General features: G+C 32.5%; 1 long non-coding RNA gene and 2 pseudogenes across 2 annotated transcripts; 1 reads left to right on the top strand and 2 right to left on the bottom strand.

Moving 5' to 3' along the window:
- The first annotated feature begins 11,874 nt into the window (after positions 1–11,874).
- On the top strand, positions 11,875–14,274 carry LOC107620186 (protein Iojap-related, mitochondrial pseudogene; annotated as a pseudogene).
- Positions 14,275–16,008: 1,734 nt separating this feature from the next.
- Positions 16,009–17,375, bottom strand: LOC107620187 (lysine histidine transporter 2-like; annotated as a pseudogene). Its single transcript, XR_015905590.1, has 5 exons — positions 17,135–17,375; positions 16,962–17,067; positions 16,787–16,878; positions 16,287–16,355; positions 16,009–16,185 (listed from the first exon to the last, which is right to left on the bottom strand). The product of XR_015905590.1 is annotated as a lysine histidine transporter 2-like (transcript).
- Positions 17,376–18,999: 1,624 nt separating this feature from the next.
- On the bottom strand, positions 19,000–22,061 carry LOC148579215 (uncharacterized). The gene is made up of 4 exons (XR_015905606.1): positions 21,622–22,061; positions 20,523–20,761; positions 19,672–19,817; positions 19,000–19,420 (listed from the first exon to the last, which is right to left on the bottom strand). It is a non-coding gene; the product is annotated as an uncharacterized LOC148579215 (long non-coding RNA).
- Positions 22,062–26,119: the final 4,058 nt, after the last annotated feature.

Raw genomic sequence — 26,119 nt, forward strand, 5'->3', positions numbered from 1 at the left:
CATCGGAGTTGCCACTGCTATGTTCTCTGGCTTATTCATCTTTTACGTGCCGTGATTAAAGTTGCTATGGTTGAAGTTGTGTTGTTGCGGGCTGTGAGAAAAAGAGTTTCTATCGCGTGGTTAAGTCGTATTCGAGTTAGGGGCCTTTTCAAAGAACTTAATTTTATGATTTGGAGTTGTTATAAATAGATATTAATGTGATAAATGTACTTTTGGTGGTTGTATAAGCCTTATGTATTGCTGGGCCGTTTTGTGATGAACGTATTTATGGTTAGATTGGATTGTTGTTTGATTTGGTTATATGGTTGGTTGCTGAAATATTTCATTACAATTTTGGAAAACGAGTTTGGTTCATTGAAAATGGATTGAGTTTGGCTTTGATTTCTTGAATTATGAGAAGGATATGAATTTTTGAAATTAGTCTGATTTTAAACTGATTTGGTTTTGAACCCGTGGAATGGGTTGTATACTGGTTTGGTTGGGACCCAAAATGGGTGGCAAAGTCCAAGTTTTAGAGGAGATGTTGCCGAAATTTTATGAAATTCAAGATTTTGTTTTAAAATATGATTTAGAAAAGAATTGGATTCAAGAGGTTCTATTGTTGGGTTTTTGATTTATTAAGAAACAGGTGATTCAAGTTTAATCTTTTAAGGAAAGCTTATGTTTTAAGTTTGATTTAAACATGAGGGGACCTATGTTTTGCGGTTTGGTCAAAGAAGTACCTTTGGAGGAGTTTTTGCGGATTTTAAAGGAAATTGAACTTTGATTACTTAATTTCGCATTGCTTTTGAAGTATTCTTTAAATCTTAACTAAACAAAATCGAGCCTTTGGGAAAGTTTCCAATTTAAGAATGAAAAGAAATTGAGTCTTTGGACTTAAATAATGTTGGTTTTGAAACTGGTTCGAAACTTTTGGCCTATATGCCTTGGTTTTGGTTTCAAGTCTCCATTTTAAATGATTTCAGTTTGAGTAATTATGATTCTGAGGATTTCTAAAGAGTTTAAGAAGTGAGGCAGATTATTCTTCCCTAGAGTCTTGTGTCTTCTCAAGAAAGTTCCGTTTTAAGGTGATGATTGAAAGTCTCTTAGAAGTTTTGTAAAATGTTATATTAAGTGACTAAGATTTGAAAGAGAATTAATTTTGAGGAAAAGTTGATTTATGAGTTTGAAGAGATTTGAGAAATAGAAAGTGACTTATGGCTTTGATGAATGATTAAATAATGATTATGATTATGAAATGGCTTATGAATAATGATATCTGAGATACGAGTTTCCCTGGGTAAGAACCGTGGCTTGCCACCACGTGTTCCAGGTTGAATCTCGATACTCTGTTGACCCTACGTCGTAAGGGTGACCGGGCATGTATAAATTTTCGGGTATGGATAGCCCCCAGTGAGTGATTTGAATGATATATGAATGTAAAATCTATGCATAGACTCATGGGGATGCGCGACGGGGGACAGTCTAAGGTTTTCGGACTTGTCGGGTTGGCTGGATAACCGACAGATGAGCTCATTAGTCATAGGACATGCATGCATCATATGTATTTATATGACATTGTTTGGGTGTGCATATTGTATTTGGTTTGCCTATGTGAATAGTTATGTTTAATTGCTAATTGCTCTACTTGATATAACTGCTTGATTGTGTTTGAACCTTCTTACTGGTTCAGCATAGACTTAATGAACCTATGCGCGGAACAGTTTGGTCATTCATGCTGTCTAGGAAAAACTTTTAAAAAGGTTTTTAGATTTTTGAGAAATTAACAGCTTTCCCTTTTAGAAAGGATTTTGTATTTTGAAGATTAAATCTTTGGTTTTGAAAAGAAGCATAAGGCGGTTATTAATCACTGTACTTTAAAAACGGTTTTATTTTCGTATCTTATTATAGCAATTCTGTAACCTTATAGTGAGAACCCTTTCGAGGACGATGTTCTCACTCCCCTACAGGTTTTTCCCTTTTCAGGATATGGACGACGAAGCTTTAGAAGGGTTATATTCGTTTTCTGTTTATTCGACATTATTTTGTATTATCTTAGTTTTTATTTTTTCCTCGCCTTTATCTCTAGCAATTTTCGCAAGAGGGATAGGAGTTTCGATGTGTGAAGTTTATATTAGTATGATGTATATATATATATATCTTTTGTAAGTATTGTGGTTTGTTTTGTAAATGTAGTTGTATGTTGTCAGATAAGAAGTCTCTTGAGCAGTTATACGGTTTAAAATTTTAAATAGGCTCATATTTTAGTATTAAATATTTTAAAAGTCATCGTAATACCTGAGCTATTAGAGTGGCGCAGCCGGAAGCGTGACATTTTGATAGTCAGGATGTTACATTTTCAGTCTACTTCATCAGTGAAACTTTGGGAGAATGTGGTTGATTATGGTTGTTGATGATGATAGAGTTTTTGTTTGTTAGGGTTTAATTTTTTTGCATGTGTGTGACTGTGATCAACTGAATCGTTCAGTTCTTTGTCCGTTTGAGCAGTCTTTGATTCTTCATATTCCATTTTAAAATAACAATTTTACTCCTTCATATCCCATTTTAATTTAATTGTTGACTGGGTAATTTCTTGTAAAAATAAAGTATTTTTTGTGCTGAACATTGTCTGCATCAATGACCACCATAAGTATTTTATTATACATTTGAAATTAAGTGATAATGAACTTCTTGATTTTTCTTGGACATTGACATTAGTACTATGACTTGGAAGTGTCATAGATGATCATATTTAAGATTTCAGTGCATTTATATATTAAAATGGGATCCTTGAATTTTTGTCCCTCGACTAATGAACACACATGATAATTTTGCTTTCATGTGTTTCCTTGTTCCTTCTTGTTCTGTTATTTACAAGAGTATTGATATAGTAGAAAGGGAGTACTGCATTATATAATGATCATAACAAGAATATAATTTTGATAAAAAAAAATCCTACTTTTATATATGAACTTTAAGGGTATGATTACTAGTTGGAATCTTTGAGGGAAGGAATGACTTAATGATTAAAGTGGAGTCTATTTTATTTCTCAAGAACCCTTCCCTTAAATTTTCTGCATGAGTATTTTAACACGGCACTTGTTAAAAAGCAAAAAAGGCATCTTTTTAAATGCTTAATATTTTCGATAATGCATGTGATAGTTTACTTTTTCGTAATTCCTTAAAAAATTTTTACGAGATTCATTACAAATTACTTGTTCTTGTTAAGATGTGAACATTATATTGTTGTTCCATGCATAATTATTGTGCAGATTATTGCATTAAGTGGTACAGCAAATAAGCTGTTAAATGGGAAATAAAATGGATTTTTTTTGCTTTTGGTGTCTGAATTACTCTGCCATTAATTATCCTTGTAAAAAGCATAATCCTTCATGTTTAGGTATTTCAGATACTTGTGACTGTTAGTTATGTAATTGATTGTGTGAAGATTTTAACTTCTTTGTTCTACTTTGGCAATCAGTTGTGAAAAATCTTTGCCCTTTTATTCTCTTTTTTTTAGATAGGACAATGAGTTTCTCTTATTTGCTTTTCCACTTGAAGATTGAAAAAAATGCTCATTGGTTTTAACAATAATTAAAACGCAGATCAAGCTGGTATATTTTGTTGAAGGTTTTCCTGTTTATTATTATTATTATTATTATTATTATGGTTAAAGACCCCCAGTCTCCTAGTCCCTATTCATTTTGGCCATTCATAAAGTAAAATGGATTGTACTTGTTTCATTATATTCTGTGAAGTATTGGCAATGTTGAGTAGTGTTGTATGGCATAATAGTTTGATACTTGAGCCAGAGTTGAATTTACTTTGATTAGCAAAGTTGTAATTGTATCCAAATATTGTTGATTTTACTTGCTTTATTCTTTCATGTTTCATGATTAAGGATTGTATGAGACATATTAAAATTAAACCAAATACCTTTAACAAAATATTCATGTTTTTTAATGGTAGCCAAAACACTTTTAATTGATTAAGTTGTTTAATATATTAGAACTAAGCCCCAACTGAATTGTCTGTAATCTGAATTACTATTTTCAATTTATTGAAGTTAGTGTTGTTTTTAACTATTATGTCTCCTGAATCTTATTTATAGATGGATGAAGGTATAACAATTGTGTATCATCATGGAGGCAATTTTGTCACCAAACTAAATGGCAGTTTGGTTTATGACAATGATCACACTGATGAGTTGACTGGGCTGGATGAGGACGTATTAGATGTATTTTCACTAAGAGATTACTACAAGATCCTAGGTTATGATAACATGGTTGAGTGTTGGTGGCTTGTTCCTGGTAGACCTATGAAGAGTGGACTGCGAGCACTAAGTCATGACAAAGAGCTAGTAGAGATGGACTTCTATGCAAAGAACAATGGGGGAACAGTGCACATATACTATGAGCATGGAGTTTCCCAACCCATGGTAGAGGAAGAAGCACCTGAATTGATAGAGCTAACATCCAATGCCACTGGTGTAGAAAACGTTGTCAAGGGGACCACACCTAGCCCAAAGAATGATACACCAACCATTCCATCCCATATCAAATCACCCATCAATAACACAAGTGAAGGCCCTTCCGAAGAGGCATCCAAGTCCCTACCAGCATCTGCTTCCATCCCCCTGGTGAAGAAGATACCTCAACCAAAACCAGCACCTAAACCCACATCTAAGCCCAGGCCAGCAACTAAGGAGAAAACTAAGCCTACACCTAAGCCCAAACCTGCACCTAAGGAGACACCTAAGCCCATATCCAAACCTACACCTAAGCCCAAGTCCACATCCAAACCAGCACCTCAACCCAATCCCACATCAAATACAATTAAGTCCACACCCAAGTTTGGGTCCAAACCCAATCCAACACCCAAATCAGCATCCAAGCCCAATCCAACACCCAAATCAGCCCCCAAATCTAAAGCCACTTCATCCAAATCAATTCATACTGCAACAAGATCCTCTGCTAGACTAAAAGGAAGAGTAGTGGGACAAAAACAAGATACTGGCAGCAAAAAAACCTATATAAGCCTCGATGACAACAATGGCAGTGACAGTGATTCACATGACTCGTATGAATCTGCAGAAGACAGCCTATAGAAGCCTGGACCACAAGACAGTTCTACTGAATCAGATATTGAAGGTGGTCTTTCGGAAGCTAGGTTGAGGAAATTTAAGTTGAAGCATGCTCCAGGTGCTGCCTGGAAGAAGGACAAGGAGAAAATAGTAGAAGAAGATGACGGTCTGGTTGTGGAGAATTCTGATGAAGAAGTAGATTGGGCGCAAGTGCTGGGCAACAGAGAAAACAACCAAGAATCTTATGATGCATATGATCCAATTCATGATGATTCTGATGGAAACGACTCTTGAAAGTCTGAAGAATTGAAAACTCCCCCAAACTCAGATGAAGAGTGGAGTGATGATGATGTGCACCCAATCTTCTCCGAGGGTGGCCGATTCGGTGAACTAAAGCTACAAGTTGGAATGAAGTTCAGTAACAAGAATGAATTTATAGATGCTGTGAGAGAATTCACCATTCAAGAGGGTAGGGAGATTAAATTTAGAAGGAATGAGAGCTACAGAGTCAGAGCTATTTACAAGTGGACAACTGGAGAAGATGAGGATATGGTTAGATGTCCATGGGTTGCTTATGCATCCAGAGATTCTGAGGAGACATGCTGGCAACTAAAAACATTTAAGAATGAACACATATGTCCTAGGATGAGCAAAAACAGGGCAGCCAACAGGAGATGGCTTGCTGGCAAGTTGGTAAAGAAATTGAGGAGGTATCTGAGCTTAAAGCACAGTGAAGCTAAAGCATATTTCAGGAGAAGGTGTGACCTGGATCTAAACAAATCATCACTAACCAGAGCTTTAATGGACGCAAGAAATATTGTTTACGGTGATGCAGCTGCCCAGTATGGTTTGGTTAGAGATTATGCAGAAACTCTACTTAAGAGTAATCCTGGTTCAACAGTAAAGATTGGTACATATCTTCAAGGGAATGATCCTATATTTGAAAAAATGTATGTATGCCTGGATGGATGTAAGAAGGGTTTTAAGGCTGGCTGCCGCCCACTGATCGGACTCGACGGAGCCTTCTTGAAGACTCAATTTGGTGGACAAATACTCTCAGCAGTGGCTCAGGACGCCAACAACCATATATATTCAATTGCGTGGGCAATTGTTGATGTTGAGAATAAAGAGAATTGAAGGTGGTTTTTGGACCTGCTTCTTGATGACTTGGGTGACTACATGGCTAACAAATGGGCTTTTATGTTAGACATGCAAAAGTTAAATGAGTAAATGTATTTGTATAATCAATTCATATATGCTGTGACGACTGTGATTAAAAAGATTTATTTGTATAATCAATTCATACTTGCTCTGAGGACTGTGATTAGTAAATGTATTTATATAATCAATTCATATTTGCTGTGAGGACTGTGATTAGTAAATGTATTCGTTGCGAGGGTCTGTTTGAGGTCACTTAATATATTTGGGTGGTCTGTTTGAGGTCACTTAATATTTTTTTAGGGGACTGTTTGAGGCACGATAATTGAAATTTCATGTGTTACTGGTTTAGGGTTTGGCTTCAACAGTAAAGGAGCTCATGCCCAATGTACACCATTGATTCTGTGTCTGGCATCTATGGAAGAATTTTAACAAACAAAAGAAAGAGCAGGAGTACAGAGGACTATTATGGGAGTGTGCTAGGGAAACAACTCGCCATGGTTTTGATCAGAAGATGGATAGGTTAAAGAGACTCAACGAGGGAGCTTGGGTATATTTGGATAAGTGGCCTAGAGAAGCATGAACTAGGGCATATTTCTGACACGATCAAAAAATTGATAATATTTGTAACAATGCGTGCGAGGTTTTTAACTCGAGGATCAAGGAATACAGAGCTAAACCAATAATCACCTTGTTAGAGGAGGTTTGGATGTTTGCGATGCGGTCCATTGCAAAAAACAAGGTTAAGTTATCCCACCATGTTGGTAAGCTCCCACCAATCCAACATAGTAGATTGCAGAAAATCCAGAAAGAATCTCAAAAATAGACACCGATTTGGAGTGGAGATGAAGAGTATCAAAGATTTGAAATCCACGGTTGGCCTACCAATATGGCTGTTGACTTGGGAAAGAGCATATGCACCTGTAGGTTTTGGCAAATAACAGGTACTGAGGTAGCCAATAATTGCTTATTTCTATTTGTTTGTATCATTTGATTAAACATAGTTTAGATTAGATAGTGACTGGTTTGTATTCATTTAAGTGTTGTTATTTGTTTAACTATTTTATTTGTCTCTGGTGATTGGTCTTTATTTAAATAGATTGTTAGATAATGTTTCATAACATATGTCTTCGTAGGCATGTCGTGTGTCCATGTATGTGCAACCATCTCCAAGATAAATCGAAATCCTGAGGATTTTTGTAATCATTGGCTGACCATGGAAGCCTATAGAGATACCTACAAGCACTCTCTCAATCCAATACCAGCACAAGATCTTTGGGAGAGAAGTGAACAAAATAGGCCTCATGCACCTAAAATGAAGCGAAAGCCAGGGTCGATAACCCAAAAATGACGGAAGGATGCTGATGAAGAGCCATCTAATGTTAAGAAGTCAAAAACTGAAACCAAGTTGAAGAGGAAATACAAAGAATTCACATGTATTTACTGTGGTACGAGAGGGCATACAAAGAGAAGTTGCGCTCATAGGAAAGCTGATGACCTTGCTAGTGCCCTTGTTAATGCAGCAGCGGCTGTTGTTGCAAAAGAAAAAGGTTCTAAGGCTGGAGAGACTACAGATTCAGCAAATGCTGGTACTACTAACACTCAAGCTGCTGAGATTAATGAAAATGCTCCATTAGCACCAGGACAAGCTGATGATGATGCAAATGCTTCAGAGATTGTACTCACCCAACCCACTTACTCACAGCCAGAAAATCAGGAATAGGTAGTGATTTGTTTCTAATATTTGATTAACTGTTAACTGGTTTGTATTGGTTTATAATACATGAGTAAATGTTGGGTAGATCCAATTGATTGATACTATTTGATAATATATTGATTGGTTTTTATTGGGTTGTATTGGTCACTAATTCTGTTAACAATTTCACTAGGTCCCTCCATCAGACCCACATCCACCTCCACAACAGGTCACAAGGCCTGACAAGTTGCAATCTAAGAGGAAAAAAACTTTTAATGTGGACCTAATGCAAGGAGCAAGTTCTGGGATAACTACACGCTTGGCAAAGTTTATGACATTCGTCCCCACCCCGGGCTTCAAACCACCAACAACAAAATAGAAAACGATTTGCAATGTTGACTGGAAGTTGTGTAGAACATATTTTGTAGAGAGAATTTGATCAAACTATGCTCTTTTGATATTTTGTTACTATATTATGTAGAGTAATCTGTTTTGGTTTAGGATATTTGAAACTATGTTATCTAGGGTATTTGAAGTATGATACAGATACTGCTATTGCTAATGCTGTGATATTAACAATGATTAATGACTATGAATTACTTAATGAATTACTTATTTGTGGGTCCTCTGTCAAGTGCAAGAACCACAAAAGGTTCTATTAGATTTTCTTTTGTCATAACATCTCATCTATTTTTGTTTGCATAGGAACAAAGAAGATAATCATTGAGAGCCGAAGTTATTATTTTGTATTCAATGTTTTCACAAATAAACTATACACTTAAATTTATTCACTAATGGAAGTGCATACTACATATATAATTATCAGAGCCAGCTCCTGATCTTGTCTTCATATACAGACTCATAACAACTTGACCAATTTGATCAAACTATGCTCTTCTGATACTTATTTGGTCATAAGTTATACCTCCTCTTTTGTATAATCTCAGTTTTAAAGAATTTTTATAGGATATATCATTATCAAGAGAACATAAAATTTCATTTCTATTTTGTCATTAAATACATAACAATGCTTCATTCACATAACTGATATCACAATTACATATATTTCATCCCACCGAATCCATAAGCTACAATCACAATTCTAAAAATAATAACAAACACAGACAACATAATATTTCACATTTTTAATATTCTAGTTTCAGCTTTAACTGCACTAATTTTCCATCCCAAAGATATTTTCCAATGGTCTTCACTAACTGAACTTTCATTTCTGTCAACTATGGCTTCTTCTTCTTCAACATCTGCCATTTAAAAAAGTCGCACCATCTCATACCGGTAGTCTATAACACCAAAAATCCAAAAAAAATTGAGAGGAAGAACAACTACAAAACCAACAAGCATTTGAAAAATAAGACACACAATCAACTTGCAACAATTCAACCAACTCACATTATAGTTAGAGCATCCATACAATGGTCTTTCTGGATTGGAATCCGTCCTAGACCACTGAAGAATAGGACGCAACCCACAACCGCACCAATGCGGAACCTTTCCACCTCTGTCACGGTGTGTGTTCTTCACCCAGCCACCATGCGAACGAGCTTACTAGAGCTACCTGAGCCTTGGCTGCTGCTTCCCAACATTCTTCTCAACTTTTGGAGACACTCTTGTGATTTGGAAAAATTGGAACTTCTAGGTTTTATTTGAAATTTTTAGGGGTTAAATTAATGCCTTCAAATATTTTGCCACGTCATCTAATTGCAAGGGTGCCAGGTGCCAACTAAAATTGACAGGTCAGCTTTTCAGTGATGAAAAACGCCGGAAGGACCAATTTGAGGCGCGGGTCAAAATTTCAGGATACAATTAGAGTCAATTGAAATCTTGAGGGCTAAATTGAGTCGGGATCAAATTTCAGGGGCCAATTTGAGTATTAACTCGCTAAAGGAAGTCATTCGTGTTAAGAAAAAAAAAAGACCCGAAGCCTAATCTTCAAAGAAGTCCCCCAACATACTCTCTCACACTCACAGCACAGAGGCGAGCTTTCCTCAACCTTCTCTGTCAGCGCCTCTCGCCGGCCTCCATCTCGTCGCCGCCGCTCGCCGGCCCCTCTGCGTCACTGCGCTGTCTCTTTGCTCGCCCTCACTGCTCGCTGCTGCCTCCATCTCTACTCACCCTCTGCCCTATTCTCTTGTCTCCTCTGCCTCCCTCTTTTCTTCTCTGGCTCGGTTCTCTCCATCTGCGTGTGGCTAAGGTGAGTTTTTTTTTATTTTTATTTTTAGTTATTCAATCATTATTGTTTAAAATTTTGGGTGATTGTTGCTGCTGATCCTGTTTTCATTAGTTGCCATGGTTGGTTTTTTGCTGTTTTTTTTATTGTTGCTCTTTTTTGTGATTGTTGTTGTTTAGCGTTTCTTGATGCTTGCTTTTAGGTTGATTGATGCTAACTGTTGCTGTTTTTTTTTTGTGATTGCTGGTTTTTCTCTGATTGATGCTTGCTGTTTTCTTTTCCTGATTGATGCTTGCTGTTTAGATGATTTGAATCTGCTGATAGTATGATTAGATGATAGGCTCTGTCAATTAATTAGGTGATGTACTAATGTGATACTATAGTTAGATGATATTTTTTTTTTGCTTTTAAGATGGTTTAATCAAATACACTAATTTGAAGACATGTATTTAAATTTTAAATTTAATTTTAATTTTTTGAATATTTTATATTTTTAACCTGTTCAACCAGTGAACCTGAGACCCAGTAACCAGCAGCCTAACCGATTCGATGGGTGGGTTCTGACAACTATGCTTAACCTAGTAATCCCCAAAACTCCGAACCCCCATTCTCTTTTCTATTCTCCATTCACCCCTCTTCTCACTCCTCTATTTGCCTTCCTTCCTTCCTTCCATCGTTCGGAGCTTGAGTCTTGTCCCTTGCTTTTACTGTGTCCTTCTTCCATTGTTACCTCAGTTCGGGTAGGTCCTCTCATCCCTGGTTCTCCTTTTAGCTTTCAGTTTTATATTATTTGTTGTCATACCCTGTTGAACATGAAACGAACCTACCAGGGGATTTTGCCATTTTGATTATATCCAGTAGAAAAATTTTATTTTTGGTAAATGATTTTTGATTGGTGAGCTGGTTCTGAAATTTGATATGAGACATTATATAGTATCTGAAATTAGATTAAGGATGTGACAGACTTGGATGATGTTTGTAGTAACTATGAGTTTGGGTTGGAGAAATTTTTTTGGTTCTCTTCTTACATACTTTTAATTTTTTCTCTTAAGTAGTCACACTAAACCTTTTGGTTCAGTTATTAATGTCTATTGTGATTGAGTTTTGAGTGAAAAGCCTTGTTGTATATGATGATTGGTGAAGAAGCTTTCCTTTCCATCCACAATTACTTGTTCTGTTAGGAATACACAAGCTCAATTACATTCCAGCACTTCCTTTTTATTTTTTTCCTCTGATTTCTCCAATTCAAATCAATTTGTACTTTTTAAAACTTGAATAATTAAAAATCCTATGTGTAGAGCAGTGTCAATATTGAGAAATAGATTTTATATATAATAGATTTTGATATGTCAAAGCAGTCGCGTTAGCTATGTTAGCTTTCAGGGAAGTTTGAAGTTAGAGCCGTAGAGGCACTTAAAAGGCATATCTAGTTCTATAAGACATGCAAACTTTTAACTAATTAAAAGGAAACTGTGATTTTTTAGAGATCTGTTGTCATGAAAATAAAATTGGAGTTTCGTAATTTAATTATTTTCTAGTGTTTTCTGGGGAAATATAATGTTGTAGTGCGATTTATATTGTAGAGCACTTTGATTTGGTTTCCGTTATAACATATAATTTGATGGATAATTGAGCATATAATCCTATAATTAGAAATTTAGAATATAGTGTGTTATTAATAAGGGGTAAAATTGTTGAAGCAAAAAAAAAGAAGAATCATTAAAGGTTCATTCTAAATCATGGAGTTCAATTCAATGATCTCGCAGGCCCACATATAGACATTCCAAACAGCCTATCAGTGTGCACTGTACAATGTGGGCAGCCCTACAAGCTCGAGCATCAGTTTCGTCGTGGTGGCTTTCTTCACGGCAATGGAAGCTAGCATTTTCGTCTTCCTCTTCTGCCGTTGGAAAATGCACCCTTGATCTTCACGAGATTGAGAAGGTTCTAACGGATGTTAAAGCTGACGACGTTAAGGTTATACCGTCTCCCAAGTACTGTGATTGGGCTGATTTCATGGTTCTAGCAACCGGCAGGTCCACGTGGTATGTCAAGAACATCGCTCAAGCTCTAATTTACAAGGTAGGTCTGCTCGTTCTTTTTTCACATCCCTATTTACTTTTCAATAGGTTGAAAAGTAAAAGGTTTTTGGTATTGAAACCTGAAAATTTTGATACTTGAATTGGCCATTTTTATGGGTTTAATGCTGCCAAATAAGAAACCAAACATGTCTATCATTTTGTAGTTTCTAGGTTTAGTTCTTGCTATGTTATGATTTATGAATAAAACTGCTGATGCATTTTTTTGCCTTGTATTATTTTTTAAAGAAATTCAAAATTTATTTATTTATTTATTTATTTTGTTCGTTTTTGTTATAAGCAGGCTAAGCAGAAGCAAAAAGGTGCAGACCGAATGATGCTACCTAGTGTGGAAGGTCAAGCAGGAGGAAAGTGGATTGTAATTGACTCTGGTACTTATTTATTAGAGTATATACCCATTTTGGTCCTCAAAGAATTTCAAACTGGACACTTTAGTCCCCAACTAAAATTAATTAGTTGATTGGTCCCTAACAATTAATTACATCAGTCACTTAGGTCTTTTACTTCGTTAACTCTAACGGAGGACAAAATAGTCCCTGACAATTCTAACAGGGGACAAAATGGTCCCTGACAACTCTAACAAGGGATAAAATGATCCCTGACCCCTTTATTCGAAAATGACACTGTTCTTCTCCAATTTTTATCATATCTCGCATAACCCTAACATTTTCATACTCTCCTTCTTCACCTTCACAGTCTTCTTTTCCATCTTTTCCTTCCTCCTCTTTAGCTCCAAGATTAAGCTATGGTATAATTGTCACACGTATCGCACCTACCTCAACATGTCATGGACTACACACTTCCTAAATCTTTGTGACTGGTACATCCACCTCCTCTGCACTTCACCCACCAAAAGCATCCACTTCCACGTCTTCGATAACATCACCTCCAACCCCGACACGTCCATGACATCATCAAGACCAAGTTCCACAACTACTCCAAAGGCACGCCTTTCTCCACTCTCCAACAAGCAATATAGATTGTTGGACATTAGGACATCATGAGAAGATTCTCCTTCGACATCATATGCAAATTCTCATTTGAAATAGACAGCGAGTGCTTGATTCCTTCTTTTTCAAAGTCCAAGTTAGCAGACATCTTTGACCTCGCATCCAAGCTATCAGTACAACAAGCAATATCGTCGTTGCCGCTCATATGGAAACTGAAGCGATTACTGAACATTAGTTCAGAGAAGAAACTGAAGGAAGCGATTGGAGTGGTGGACAATGTGGTCATGGAGATGATAGGGCAGAGGAAGAGGGAGATGGCAACGACGATGACGGGTCTTAACAAATCAGACTTGCTGTCTAGATTCATGGGATCCATCGAAGACGATAACTAGTTGAGAGACATAGGCATTAGTTTCCTGAGTATGAATTGGTTGAGAACAAGTTGAGGATTTTTTTCTTGTGAACATTAAATTTATAGAGTGTGCAATGTGTAGTTTGAAATTACAGTGTTAGACTGCTAGTGTTATGCGAGATATGATGGAAATTGGGAGAGAACAGTGTTGTTTTCGAACAGAGAAGATCAGGGACCATTTTGTCCCCTGTTAGAGTTGTCAGGGACTATTTTGTCCTCCGTTAGAGTTAACGGAGTAAAGGACCTAAATGACTGACGGAATTAATTGTTAAGGACCAATCGAATAATTAATTTTAGTTAGGAACTAAAGTGTCCGGTCTAAAATTCTTTGAGGACCAAAATGGATATATACTCTATTTATTATTATTATATTCTTTTCCATCATTCTTTGTCTCTTTTCAAATTTTCTTGTAAAATTTAGAAATACAACAAACCGAGGTGAAATCTAAGTCTGCACACAGGTAATGATATTCAGAATGACATGCAACACTCAAAATACATTCCCATATTGGTTAAGAAAAAGAAATGTGCTTTTATCTTGCATAGTATTTTCTATTTTTAATTTTTATCTTTGCCTTTTTAACTTTTGTTATAAAAGTAAATGTCAATTTATTTGTTGGGTTTTCTTATTCTAAACATTTTTTTTCTTTTCCTTTGGGATTTAGGTAAAGTGGTAGTTCATGCACTCGAGAGATTCAGACATGAGTAGTTGATTTTTTATTTAAACAAAGTACACACTAAATTCACAAATGTTCAACAAGAATTGATTTGTCACATTCTCTTTTTCTTCCAAATTTTAGAAGAAATAAATATTTGCGTACACCAATATTAATAAATTCATTAAAGCACTTGACTGTCTAATAAGAATTTGGATCATCTACATTTTGAATTTTTACTTTAGAAAGTAAAGTGTGATCTTCTATTTTTGAATGGTTTTTCTCTCATATTTACTTTTGGTCCCACTTATGAAATAAATGGTAAAAGATCACACTTTACTTTCTAAAGTGAAATTCAAAATTTAGAGAATCCGAATCCGTCTAATAACCTCTCTTGTAATATATATGCACTTAGGGGTGTGCATGGGCCGGGTGAAACCGGGTTTGATGTGACCCAGACCCGACCCGAAATATATATCGGGCCTATTTATTAGACCCGAACTCGGCCCTAGACCCGATGAAACCTATACACTTTCGGGCCACGATTATACCGGGTAAAAACTGGGTGAAAACCGGGCCGTTAACACTATATTACCTTGATACATTCTTATAAGCTAGCATGTAAAAATATCCAAATTTCCAAGACTCCAACCATTATTTAACATGGTAAAATTCACTTAGAAAATATAACAAGAACCAACTCTTCTCTAAAATTAAAGCATAATCATAATCAATACTAATATTGTCTAATAACACCAAATAGTTAAATCAATATAAATAACACAATATTATACAATAGTCTAAAATCTTATGTATTTTAAATATAAAACATTAACTTATAGTCTTATACTAACTAATAACACAAAATATTAAGGTTTACAATACTTAAATTCCATATAAGAATAGCCATCATACATCACTAATAACACAGAATATTAATGGTGTATGATGACGGGTCACCGGGCCGACTTCGGGTGACCCGAACCATGGCCTGGATCCGACCCTAGACCCGGTAAAATCACACCAAAATAGCCCCTAAAGTATTCGGGACCGAGTCGGATCTTCGAGCCGGGTCGGCCATGCACACCCCTATATGGGCTCAATTTTATCGAAATGGAACCTATACGTGTGCTTTTCTTGGATATGGAAGCATGGGGGACTAGACGTATATGTGGGACAGCTTTTTGTCAGTGTCACAGAGAAGAACTCGGACCGTGCGTTTTCTTTGTTTATAAATTTTGCCTATCAAATCGCACGGTCCGATTTGTATGCTAATGAGAAATAAAATTTGGGGTGCTATAAATCGGACCCTCCGTGTTACCTTAACGTGGTTTTTTAATATGCAATGTAGTACAAGTCGCATGGTCCGAGTTCCATGCTTTGATTTTGAAAAGAACTCGGACCCTCCGTTTTGAGTACAGATCGAAATTGTTTTGGTGAACTGAGAGCTGAAATCACATGGTGAATGAAATCGGACTGTCCGTGGGGGTGGTGTCAACTCGCAGGGTCCGAGTTGTTCCCTCCTAACACCACAAACATGTTAAGCACACCCCTTCTCCATAATGGAGTCCAACACGTACTCTAGCGCCATATGTAAATTAAAAAGCGCCCTATATGCACTTGATTATAAGGCAAAATAAAATCCTACTAAATTAAAGCTAGACCTTAAATTTATAAAGACATATTTTTACAAGGCTAGGCAAAACAATGCAATGTCTTATATATATATATTTCATAAAAATTTATTGATCATATCAAGAATTCATCTTTGCACAGTGCCTCAAAAGTGCTTAATTCTTTTTCTTTTTTGCATTCTTCCATCAACCAACTTTGAACCCATTAACAGAATAATGATTCCTTAAAGCTCATGAGAAAAATTTGTAATCCTTGGCTGACATAATGATATTCCTCGTTGCACCAATAGGAGATAGTGTCATTATTAATAGTCCAATAATAATGCATATCTGAAATTCAATGATAAAAGAACAAAATTAGCTTCTGTCTTTACGAATAATTTTTCAAATTGAAGATGAACTTATTAATAATCAAATACAAATAAATTTACCCAATTAATCGTCCAGGACAAGCCATATTTTTTAGGTTTCTTGAGCTTAAGCCATATGATGCATGGAAGCTGCAAGTAGCCATAAAATTATATAAGACCAATAATAGCTAAACATGTATATGCATAGTATGTACTAGGTTGGATCAAATATAAATATCTATTATTATTTATTCATATTTTTTCACATTCTCCATCAGTGTCTTTGTAGATTAGATTTCTAAGAAATGAAGCAAAAAATGTTATTTTTTCTAAAATTCTTTTTTTTTATCTCTCTCCAAAATTATATTTCACAAATACTTTTAGAATACAATCATATTACATATATACAAAAAAAACCAGTTATGCCTACAAAATATATATTAAAAAAATAAATACAAATTAAAAATAAATTAAATAATACATGTATTTAATAAATAAAAAATAATTTGTTGACTGGTTTTTTTATATGCATTTAATATTTCTATTTAAAATATCAAATAATAATAACATATCCTACTTACATAGTAAGAGGTGGGAGCAAATGCGAATCCACCAAGAAATCCAAGAAGAGACCCAAAAAATGGGACACAAATTCCTATGAACATTGTAATTCCTGCACAATATATATAGAATTAGAAAAGTTGGAGTTTTGTTGCTAGAAGCCATTCCAAATCAAGTGATAAATGAAGAACATACCAACATATAGAAAGCAAGTTGTGAATCACAGGGTAGTAGAAGGTGAGAAATTCAAGCGTGTAACCAAGAAGGTTTCAATCATATCAAACACTGGCATTGCAAATACCTGTTTTACAAAAAATAGTTATAAAAATGAAGTAATAAAAGGAGTAAGTGTGAAAGTGAAAAGTGACCTGGTAGCCTCCAACAACATGGATGACAACAAACAAGTTAGCAATGCCAATAAGCCAAGCAGGGCGTTGGAGTGTGATGAGGATGTTATCATCCACAGAATTTCCAAACATGTAGTACCCAATAAAGGCAACAGGGAAGTAGCATAATGCAACTCCAATGTATGCCAAAACACACCCTCTCCACATTGGTATCTTAGAAGGTTTATCCGCAGTTGAAGGCATTGTGGCTTGGATTTCAAGAACCACATTGTGGCCTGCGTATGCAAATGCCACATCTCCCAATGCAGAGAAGAAATTGAACACACCATCGTTCGTGCTTTTCATTTTTACAGTTGAAGCGGGAGAGGGAAAACTAAAGTTCTTTTTAGCAATTAGAAGTCAAGCCTTAGTTTCTTCTGCTTTAGTTTTCCCTCTCCCACTTCAACGAAAAAAAATGTGACCAAACAAACTATAAACATGTATGTATGTTCCTTTCTCATTCAGAAAAAGAAAATCATCTTAACTCTATCTTATTCGTTCTTAAAACGTATTTAGAGGCCGATTGGGTTGTTATGGCTTTTGAGAAAGAGGGAGGGGTTTATTTATATAGAGGATTCGGTGAGTATGCAATTACCTTAATGCCCCTACCTATTCCCAACTTTCAGATACGCGTCTTCCTTGCCGGCATAGGCTCGCATGGTTTAGTTGAGCCTTACAGGTGTGTGTGGTTGAAGAAATTTAGATTCTCTAAATTTTAGATTTGTCCTTTATAAATAAAGTATAATCTTTTATTTTTGAATAATTTTTTTCTTATATTTATTTTTAGTCCCATCTATAAAATAAATGGTGAGAGATCATACTTTAGTCTCTAAAGTGAAATTTAAACTTTAGAAAATCCAAATCCTGATTAAAAGATTAATTTTTATGCCTAAGAATATCATTATTAAGAATATAATTTCTTGGAATAGTATTACAAAGTATATAGCATTTTTATATTTGATTTGTAAAAATAAAATCTATAAAATATTAATAATATATCTAAAAATATTTTAGTTTTTGTTTAGTTCATATTTAATATATTTAAAAATTATAAATATTTTGTCCAAAATGTCCTTATAATTTTCAATTAGAATATTAATGATTAAATTTAGTAAATATATATAATAAAATATAAATATAATAAAATAAAATATTTTTAATCAATTTTTTTAGACTCTAATTTTTTAAATAAATATAAATATAATAAAATATTATTTTTTATTTTATTTTTAAATTTATTAAAATATCTTTAATATCAAATCTATTTAATTAAAATTATTACTGATTTTAATTTTTTTAAATTTATTAAAATATTCATAATATTAAATATATTTAATATGTCAAAATTACCCTTACTCATTTAAATTAAAAGGTTCATGACTAAACTTAATAAATACATGAAAAAATTTACCTATAAACATATTTTAAGATAAATTTAATATAATCATTTTTAGATAAAAATATCCCTAATATTGAATTTTTTTTAATTTTTTTAAATTTAAATATAAAACTAAGCGAATATTATTATTTTTTCACAATTAAATTTACTAAAATACCCCTAATAACAAATATGTTTAATTAAAATTATTATCGATTCTAATTTTTTTAATTTACTAAAATACCCCTAATAACAATATCTTTAATTAAAATTAACATTATCACAATTAAATTTACTAAAATATCTCTAATAACAAATATTACAACTAAAATTAGCACAAATACTTATCTAAATTTAAAAAAATCACGTAATCCATAATTTGTCTCATAATTCATAATTGAGCGTATACAAAACAAATCTCTACCTTTCTAAACACATATATATATTAAAAACAATATCAAATCAAATATACATAACAAAAATTAAGCTTTCCTTCATTTCATTCCTTTCAAAAGTTATACTGTACAACAATATCAAATTTCACCATGGCATTCCTTCTTCTTGAAAAGAAGCCCTAGAAGAATAAAAAATAGGAAACTTCCAGAAAACAAATGAAAAGGAATAGATACAAAAAAATAATTACAATCCCTCACCTCTTCACTCAATTTACACTCCTCACACCAAACTCAAATCAAATCAATAAAAATCAGAAAGTATAACTGTGTATGAACACTAAAGTTTTGCTAGGTTACTGAGAATCGCTTTCAATGTCTTGCAGCAAAAATTGGAAATCAGACCTTTGACTGAAGATTGGTGGTGGATCCACTTCCATATTTGATAGTCTGATGTCACTCAAAGACCGGAACATCTCCTCCATCATGAATGGTATGCTGAAAAACAATCAATCGAGCATGTATATATATGGAGAAAAGCACCCACCAAGTTGAAGCAACAATTTATTTGAAAAATAAAATAAACAGAATTCAAATCACAGAGTTCAGCAAAAGAAATAAACAGAATTCAAACCAGAGTTTAGCAAGTTATTTGACAAATAAAATAAACAGAGTTCAAACCAGTCAAATGGCTGATTATATAATTTACTATGATGGCAATAATAATTTTTAAAGCATATATATCTTACTTTGAGGTTTGGAGTTAATATAGGAAAACTAACACCTTTCACATCTTGAATGCCTTCCAATACATCCCTTGCATCTGCCAACTGAATTTGGTTTCAAAGATGTGAAATCAATTTGTCCGATAACGTGTGTTGAAGAAACATACAGCCTGAAAAAATTTAAACAATTAACCATATAAAATAACATAAAAATAAATTAAATCGTAGTCATAAAATTTATTTCCAACACAACCTACCTTTCAGTTGCTAATTTTTTAGTATAAACAATGTCTGCATATTAATGGAGGTAAAAGCCAATTGTGGCCATAACAGCATAACTAGCCAAATTCCTGAGATGAAATATATATATATATATATATATATATATATATAAAATACAGCATAGAGCTCTCTGGTCTTCTGCACCGCTAATTCTCCAACTTTTGTAACTGTACGGTTCTAAAATTATGGCCATCAAGTTGAGTTCACAATGCAATCAAAGACACACATACCCTTTTGTCCTTTCTTCATTTCACTTCATATATCTATCTATAATTCTATATATCTATCTTTCTATCTATGTCAATGTTAATGTTAAGGTGGCCTTTCGTATTCATAATATAAACAGCAGAGTAGTCTGTCTCATGCACCCCTTTTTCAATTCACACACCCTTCTCTTTCAACTCTCTTCTCAATGATTTAATTATTTCTTAAGTCCCTCTCTTTTTGTCACATGTAATTTCCCTTTTCTTTATCAGTTATGTACATGTGAATCTCGAATCTACCCTCTACTTTGTTTAACATAAATACCAAATAGTCAACAAGTAGAGTTTTAGTGGTAAATGAAAAGCAAATAACAAAGAGCTGACACGAACCTGAAGACGAGCTATTGTTTTGTGATCAGGAACTTTCTCAGAAATGGCTGCTACTTCTTCTTCAGCACCGAAGTTGAAGCGCACGAATTCTATTAACGGAGAACATGCTGGATGCATTGAGGCAGAGTAGGTACCATATGAAGAGGTGCTTTGCCAATTACTTAGAGAAGAGAAGAAGGATAATGAAACTCCATCACGTGACGGAGGAAATGGAGCAAGTCATAGATGACAAGATCAAGCTAAAGGAGTATGCAATGCAGGAATTGTTTTAGTTTTTTAACAATCAAATTAATAAATAAGAATAATTTCTACTCTTTGAATAATAATTCTACTCTAATATGCCAGGTTTAAATTTAGACTTGAAATGAAAAACTGAAAATCCATAAAAAAAACTCCTTCAATGTTCTTGAAATCTAAATTTATTGTTGTATTGCATTTCAACAACAGATTGGCAGAGAATTAAAGATAATAATAAATGAAGGCAGAAAAAAGGAACAAAAATTAGCATGTTTTTAAAGAGATTGATTTCAGGCATAAATGAAAACAAAGTAGCAATTAGGAACTTTACTACTACTACTATTATGCTAATATCATAAGTTCCTAAGCTACAACTACTTCATTTCAACCAACATAAAACCGAACAAGATCCTTAATATGCAACAAGATAAGAAATGAAATTAAATGCTTTGCAAGTTATATAAGAAGATTCTAAATGAGAAAAGAAGTGAAGCCTTAAACAGAGGAGGCAAACAAAGGGGAGATGAGGAAGATTGAGCAGTCATTCAAACCAAATTAAGGATGTAAAAATATATTTTTGTCAGATTCAAGAAAAGAAACCATAAGCTTAAACTCTTTATTGAGGTAAATTAAGCATGTAAAAATATGTTTTTGTCAGATTCAAGCCAAATTAAGCATGTAAAAATATGTCACAAACTTAAACTCTTTATTGAGGCAAATCATCAAACATGTTGTTTGCATGCAACATAATCACAGAGAGCGTATAAGAAAGCAAGCAAAATTAAAAATAACTAATCAAATTAGCAGTCTATTGCAGGAAATTAGTGTAATATGATGTAGAAAGCATAAAAAGAACCCAAACCTTAATGAGAGATTCAAAGAGAATTCGCAGAGAGACGCAATGCGAACATGAACTCGAAGAAGAGAAGGAAACCAATCTTCCGTTTAGGGTAACGGTGGCGCCGGTGTAGCTCCGATGGCGGTGGCGTTGGTGAAGCCTCCACTGTTTTGGGAAAAAACTCAAACCTTAATATGACATTCGAAGAAAATTCACAGAGAAAAGCAGTGCGAACATGAATTGGAGAAGAGAAGGAGACGAATCTTCTGTTTAGAGTAACGGCGGCGCCGGTGCCGGCTCTGGTGGGGGTGGCGTTGGTGAAGCTCACTGATTTGGAAAAAAAACTGCTCTGCTAGGGTTTCATTCTCCAGAGAAAAATGAAGAAGAAGGTGAAGCCTAGTATTAAATAAGAGGGATAATTTAGTCTTTTTATTTCATTATTTACATTCCATTTCCATTAGAATGAGGGGAGATGAAAATTGAATTAGTGGTAATTCAATTTCAAGAAATAAAAGTTATTTTAAAATGTTTTTTTATTTTATTTTGAACCACATATAAGAATTTCACATTTCCATCTTAAAATTTATGAGAATGTTCTATAATTCTCCCAACCACACACGTCCACAAAGTTTATGGCGTAACAGAAGATACTCTTATGGGTCAGTTCAAGAAGTTTTGCATGGGCCTTCACCGTTTCTTTCATAGAATTTTTAATTGGATTGATTGTATACCGAAGTTATGTCAAAAAATAAGTTAATGTAGATATTTATGTCTAAAAAAAGAGGTTGATACTTATTTAAGAAGGTAAGAAATCATCCAAGAGGATAGCAAATGGCCACCCATGAGCAGAATAAAAAAAAATGGAATGATCACCCGAAAAATAAATAGAAGAATAAAGGAAATGTTTCTGGATTCTTTTCATCTTTTTTATATAAAATGATTAAGTTAATATACGGTAATTCAATATTTATTTTACATCATATTCTTCTGGTGATCGACGGTGAAGAATCGATCATGTTGAACTCTTTGAATTTTCAAAATATGGATAAAAGTGTTGAGACAATAATAGCTAGGTTTCTGTGAGTTGTCACTACACCATAAAATTGCGATTATGATTGTAATAATTCTAGTCTTCTCTAGTACACAAACAAAATAATTCAGAGTCTTCACTTTAAAAACTACTCTACCTAATTGCCAATTTTGACATGAACTATAATTAAAAAAAAAATCCTATGCAAAATAGTAAAACACATATTAAAGCTATCAATATTAAAATAAGGTGAATTCTATCATGTAGAAGAAAGATTCCTTCTATATGTGTAGAAATGTGTTGTCATGTTTTGAGTAAAATAAGTGTCTAGAGAGAGAGTATAATTATAAGTACAGTGGGAAACAAAAACTGATATGTGGACCCCACTGCAATGAATTAATTTTTTTAATAATTTAATAATGTAAAGTTGATTAGGTATTAATGATGAATGATAATGATGGGCTGTTTTTATTTTTTTTTTCTGTAATGGATTTAAGTTTTTGGGCCAGGCCATTTTTTTTCTCTGGATTTGGGTCTTAATTGAATTATTTTTATGAAAAACCAAAATAATAAACATAATATCTTATGGATTTGGGAGTTATTTGAATTTTTTTTTGTTTGGGTCTTAATTAATTTTTTCTGTGTAGATGTAGGTGTTGATTGATTTTTTTTTATGAAAAGTGGACACTTTTTTTTTGTCATAAAAGATGTATTTTTGTGTTCTTGAAAATATTAGTTTAGTGTTTTGCACATATTATTTTTATTCTAATACTATTAATAATCTTATTGTTAATAATATTTTAGACTACAATCATTCCTTAGTTGTGATTTTATTATTAGTTATATGGTTAATTTTGTAGTAGGTAAATTAATCATTAGTTATATGGTTAATTTTTGTAGTAAGATACATAATTTACGTTATAAAAAAATTATAATAGTGTACAAGAATAAAATGGTTTAGCATTTAGAATTTAATTTTGGTTCGTTTAGGGTTTATTTTGATGATAATATATTTGGTACGTGATAAAATTTTTGTATTGTAACAATTGTAAATCGATGATAGAATTTAGTGTTTAATTAGAATTCTTTTCATAAAACTTTCGTAAAAATTTTGAATATATTTAGTTAATATAGTTGTTAGAATTTCAAAATATAATTTATAATTTTTACTAAAAAATGAAATATGTATGTATTTTTCATGAGTATTTTACTAAATGGCATCATGTTATTTAACAAGTTATATTCATGCTTGACAATAAATAATTTATTGACGTAAAAACGATCATAAAAAGAATATGTTAGATGAATGTTAATTTAGAATGATATATATATATATATATATATATATATATATATATATGTGTGTGTGTGTGTGTATGTGTGTGTATGACCGGAAAGATTAAAATGAGGGTAAATCACATAAACAAACTGAATGTGTTCTAAATTTATATGAATGTCTAAAATGCAAAACGGTTATATGAATTTATTACAAATTTTTGTCAAAATCATTAAATCTAAACCCAAGAATTTGATTTACTTTGAGTGTGGTTCGATTATTATAATTTCGATTTATCTCCATAGAAGCTGCTCCTATTAAATTGAAGCTATTGACTTCGTTTACCTAAATTAAATCGAATAGATTCGATTTACATGAGATAGTCTTCACTAAAATATTTTTTCATAGTAAATTGATTCCAATGAATTCCATTTACTAATATACCTACTAATTCGAATCACATGTAATTGAACATTCATGTAAATTTGAAATTCGTTCTGTTTATTTATGTAATTTATCCTTAAAATGAATGTTGTCACTTTTATACGTTAAATTAGTTAATATAGAGATTAAGTAGAGTATTATCTATTATTGGATATGATATGATATCATTCTTTCATGATTCATTTAGGTGAATTTTATTGCAATTTTTTTTCTTTCTTTTTATATTTAATTCGTTCTAAAATTATGAAATGATAAGTACTGTTATAAAAATGAATCCTTTAAAAAATGAGCCTTATAAAAATTTTTTAAAAATAATTATGTACTTTGTATTCATAATATTTAAATAAAGTCTAACATATTAAAATTGGATTAAAAGTCATTTAAATTCTTTTTGTTGTTTCATTATTTTTAAACTTATGAATAAAATGGTTTAGTTATTCAAATTTATTGTTACTTGATTTAGGGTTTAGTGTAAGATGCTTTAGGATTTAGGTTTTAGTGTAGAAAATTTTAGAATTTAGAATTTAGAAATATATTGTTTAGAATTTAGGGTTGGATGGTTTAGAGCTCAAGATTGGATTAGTTTAAGTTTTATGATTAAGAAATCAGGATTTGTTGTTTATTATTAGAGATTAAAATTAGATGGTTTAAGTTTTTCATTCTAAAATTGGATTGCTAAATATTTTAATATTTAATGATAAGGGGTTTAGTGTTTACGATTGACATTTTTTATAAAATTTTAAAAATAGATACAGTGTTGATGATTATATTTTTTATACTTAACAATGTTAATTTAGTTGTTAATTCATTTATGTGTAGGTTAATTTAATGATAACGTAAATTATGTGTAGGTTACTGGTTAATGTGAAAAAAATATTTAAGTCATTGTTATTTAAATTTTTATTTGCTAGTAAATTATTTTTAAAATAAAAATACGGTGAATAATTGAATTTGTAAAAAATTATTGTTTTATTGGTTAGAATGGTTATTTGAATTTAGAATTTAATTTCTTATGTGTCAGTTAAATTTAAAGCTGTTAATATTTGATAATAGATATACTTATTGCTGGTCAAAATTTTATTTTTGTATTGACAGAAGATTGCTCTTGGGACGTGACAAATTATGATGATAGTAATATGTTCAGTATTGTTGAGGAAGAGATACTAAAAGTGATTCTCATAAGTTAGGAGGGGTATGTCTAAAATGAGCTCAACACTTATGTGCTTATTGAATGTGCCACATTTATATAGACCATTAGATTTGTTTAGATTAAAATCAAAGGCTAATATAAAAGAAGAGTATTGATAGGTTCTAATAAATACAGAATATCATAGTACATAAATAAATATTTTAAATGACAATACTTTAATACACAATACTTTAAATGACAACATAATCTTTTATTCTTAAATAATTAAATATAAAATATATAAATACAAAATATCTAAATATTTTTATTTATTAAAATTAATTATTATGCAAAATTTTTTATAATATTAAAAAATTATATTAAAATAATATTTTAAACTATAACATAAAAATATAAAATTATTAAAATTTTATTTTATATTACTTGATAAATAATTCAATTATTATATTCAAAATTTATTAACTAACTACTTTTATTAAAGTATATAATATAATTTTTCATAAAAATATTTTTAAAATATAATTTATTTAAAATATTATATATAATACATGATATATATACGTTGATTATACAATCTTATATATACGTAAATTATATTTTTAATGACATAATAATACACGTA

The sequence above is a fragment of the Arachis ipaensis genome, chromosome B10, assembly GCF_059453495.1.
Source record: "Arachis ipaensis isolate K30076 ecotype BB chromosome B10, ASM5945349v1, whole genome shotgun sequence".
In the NCBI taxonomy this organism is placed as follows: Eukaryota; Viridiplantae; Streptophyta; class Magnoliopsida; order Fabales; family Fabaceae; genus Arachis; species Arachis ipaensis.